The sequence below is a fragment of the Pteropus vampyrus genome, unplaced genomic scaffold (assembly GCF_000151845.1).
Source record: "Pteropus vampyrus isolate Shadow unplaced genomic scaffold, Pvam_2.0 Scaffold136, whole genome shotgun sequence".
NCBI classification, from domain to species: Eukaryota; Metazoa; Chordata; class Mammalia; order Chiroptera; family Pteropodidae; genus Pteropus; species Pteropus vampyrus.
The window spans coordinates 2,233,366-2,237,678 of record NW_011888917.1 but is presented as its reverse complement, the minus strand read 5'-3'; positions in this window follow the sequence as shown (position 1 = coordinate 2,237,678).

The window sequence follows — 4,313 nt, the reverse complement described above, 5'->3', positions numbered from 1 at the left end:
GGATGTGAATGCTGGTACATTCAATGTCCCAGAGGCCTCTTAAATTATCTTCATTTTTTTGGATTCTTTTTTCTTGTTGCCATTCTGATTGGGTGTTTTCTGCTACCTTCTCTTCTAAATGGCTGATTCTAGCATCTACTTCATCTAACCTACTGTTGATTTCTCCTAAGGTATTCTTCATTTCATTTATTGTATTCTTCATTTCTGACTAGTTCTTTTTCATGATTTCTATCTCAATTTTTATGTTTTCTATATCTTTGTTAAAGTTCTCATTGAGTTCATCTACTCTTCGCATCAGTTCATTGAGCATCCGTATAATCAAGGTTTTGAACTCTCCATCTGGTAGATTAATTATCTCCATTTTGTTATTTTTGGGGAGCTTTGTTCTGTTCTTTCATGTGAAACATGTTTCTTTGTCTCCCCATTTTGGCTGCCTCCCTGTGTTTGTTTCTATGTATAAGGTAGGGCTCCTATATCTCCCAGTTTTAGTAGAGTGACCTTATGTAGTAGGTGTCCTATGGGATGCAGTGGTCCAGTTTTTCCTGGTCACCTGAGCCGGATATTCCAGGTATGTTCCTTATATGGGTTGTGTGTGCCCTCCTGTTGTAGCTGAGCATTAGTTGCTATTTGCATATCAATGGAAGAGATTGATGTTAGGGCTCATTGTTTGGCTGGAGCAGAATTCACTTCAGCAGGCCTCTGTTGCTTGCCTAGTCTGCTCTGTGGATGCATCCTCCTCAGATGTAGCCCCAGGTGGTCCTCCAGCTAGGTCTGAAGAGGGCCATCTGGCATACCAGCCCTGGGGCTTTGTGGGAGGGGCCCTGTTATAAGCCAAGTTCAGTTTCATCCCGTGCCCTGCCCAAGGCCACCTGGTATGAGCCACCAAGCAATCTGCAGATGGCTGCCACCCACGCTAAGCTTAGAAGTGCCTCAGGAAGCCAAGCCACAAACTAAAAATGGCTGCCAGTTGAGGCAGGACACTTAAAAAGTGCCGGGCTTGCTGCTGCTTAGCAAGAGGTATGGGGTACACTAAAGCCAAACTCCTGTTTGTTTTTTTTTGTTTTTTGTTTTTTAACTTTTGAGAGATTTTAGGAAAGTCTGCAGCATGAGCCAAGACAGGCCATTTGTATGGAAAAGCCACTGGAAGTGGCTTGGGCGGGCTCATAAGTTGGGAGGGGTGGGATCTCAGGGATTCACCAGGGTGGGACAACCAGTGTTAGGTTGATGGAGACTCAGATATGGTGGCTGCCTGTGTCTGCACATGGGCATGGGTTGGGCTCAACAAAGAGTCAGTGGATTCTGCCAAAACTTCTGTTTGAGAGAAAGCTGTCCCTCCAGCCCTCGCCCTGAAGCTAGACAATTCAGTTCCTCCCTGTATGTCTCTGACACTTTTCCAGCTGCTGTCCCAGCATGGCAGCTCAGAGGGAGTAAATCTGTTAGTGAGTAAGTCAGTGCATGGGCCCTATAAAGAGGAATGACTGGGATTCTTAAAACCTTTTGTCTCACTCAGCCACAATCTCCCCTGGTTTTCATAGCCGGAAATTGCAGGGACTTTTCTTCCTGGCCCTGAAACCCTGGGCTTGGGGGCCTGATGTTAAGCTTGGAATCCTTGCTCCTCTAGGGAGACCTCTGCAGCTGAGATAACCCTTCTGATCTTTAACCCCATATGTGGATGTAGGACCAGTTTGTTCTGTGTCTCTGTCCCTCATAACAGTCGCAAGATGGCTTTTTCTGTATATCCTTATTTGTAGGACTTCTGTTCAGCTAGACTTCAGGCAATTCTCAATGTTTGATAGTTGTTCTGTAGTGTAGTTGTTATTTTGATGCGGTCGTGAGAGGAGGCAACTCCTCTACCATCTACTCTACCATCTTGACTGGAAATCCTACCAATTTAAATTTTAATCTCATGAAAACACCCTTATAGAACCATCCAGAACACTGTTTGATCAAATATCTGGGCACCACGGCCCAGCTAGTTGAAAAATAAAAAATAACCATCACAAGAGTGTAGGTAGAAGACTAGTTAGAAAGAATATTTGCAATAATTGAGGATTCTAATTCAGAGCCTCAGAATATAGTAAAGTTGATTACACATTTGTTAATTTGAGTTGATTCAATAGTGATTTAAAAAATATGAAAAATTTGTTTGTATATATGTATTGTATTTATACAAATACATATGCATACACACGTGTATAGATGTACATGTACATACATATGCCATAAAAGTTAGTGTGGCAGACTACACATTCTCAGTCAATTTTATTAGCATCATTCGAAAAATATGCTGCAAGTTGTTTATTTTTCTGGGCTTCTCTCTGTGCCATTTATTTGTTTTGTGTTCTTGTGAACAGTTTTCATTCATAATGTCTGATAAAATGTAGTAGTGCTGGACTACTCACAAAGAAAGATAAATCTTAAGAGTATTAAATGGAAATCAGTTTTTCTCTAGATCTACAGACATCAATAATCAGAAAAATCTGCCAAGAAGATAAAACCATCTGTCGAGTCTACCATCGTCTTGACCACAAGAGAGCTAACTGTTCAAGGTGTAACATACATGTGAGAGCGATGAAAATCTGTTAATAAACTTCTAGATGCTCAGAAACATCATGTGCCTCATTATCAGAAATACGAAAAAGCATTTTAAAGAGAATTTTAAACTCAATCCTTGAATGATGCAAAAGAACCACATGATTATTTTGAGACAGTGTGTTTGACCTAGCAGTTCAGATCATGTAGTAACCTGCACCACACAATCATTGTCAGTGTGAATTAAGTGCTGACCACCTACCATGCAGCTTTGAATTTGTCATCTCCTCAAGGGATTTGTTAACATAGTCATTCTCAGTGTTCATTCCTCAGCTCCTTCTCAATATGGATTAAATATCCTTTATGAGTAATTTATGCCAATGAACATTTTTACCTCTTAAGAGAAAGGCTTAATACTTCCAAAGACCATTTTACTTTCTTACTGGGCTGTAATTCTCTTGAGATTTTAGGCTGAATGAAGTGTATGCTTTTAAAACATTTTATGGTACTCAATCTTTTCTACAACCATCGCCAAGTTTCCATATTTGGGGTATAGCAATGAACATTATTGAATTTTTTCTTCATTATTATTTATTTGACAATGTAAATATATTTATTAAATCATGCTTGTTGTATCATCTATTTTTATATAAACAGATTTCTAGTATGTATGTTCGATGTTAAAAATACTGTCAGGATGAGTTTTCCATTGACGATAATATCGACTTTTTTCAGAGAGTCCTATGTGCACTCCACCATTTACAAACTTGGTGATCTTGGGTAAATCAGTTACACTTTCACAGTTGTGTTTTATATTTTAATATGATTTTAATATTTGCTCTTTCTTCAGGGCGGACCTGTTATAGAGTGGTTGTAATAATTAATGTTCATGAAAAGCTCTTCCTAAATCTCAAAGGAGTATACACTACAAATAGAGTTAGCATTATGGATAGTAATCTGATTACAAAAATAGAGGACCACATATTCTAATGCATAAAGATATTTTTTCTCAGTATGACAATGAACAAATTAAAATGCATTCAAAATATTATCCTTATATTTAAAAGCAGTCTATTCTTTTAGTGACTGTCAGTGTTGGCAGTGTGTGTGTATGTATTTTCTCCCTCAGAATCAGAGTATTTTTGAGCTGAAGGGGACCTTGGAGAACATCCAATTCAATGCCCTCAATATCCTCCCTCTCCCATTTGCCATAATGTAAAATTCAATGTGAACATAAAATAAAACTTTCTAGATGATTTGAATGAATTTCACTTTGAAAACTACATGTTAAAATATATTTAGATTCTACTAGGACACAAATGAAGCCTGAAATTTCAGACTCGAGAATAAAAATCAAACTTCCTAAGGGATTTTTTTGGTAACTGAAGAATGAAAAGAATTAAAATAGGAGGTTGTTGGGTATATCTGAGGTGTTACCATAATGATATCTAGTAAAGTGTGTTCCAGTAAAAGATGTATGTGACCACTATCAAATAATTTCAGAAAGGTATGAGGGTGAATGAAGCTGCAGAGAATGTGGAGAACATCAAATTCCTAATTTTCTGTCACCTAAGAGCTGACTGGTCACAGCTTAAATGCTTAATTCCAACCTTTTTCCACTGACACCACCCATGTTATTCTGAGTTGTTATTCCTTGTAATTAGTGAAGTTGTGTGAAAAAAGGGTGTAAATATTTTATACAAAATAAGCATAGTCTGCATTCTTGAATCAAAAACCACTTCTATTCACATCCTTCTTGAATGTAGTATTTCCTAATATTA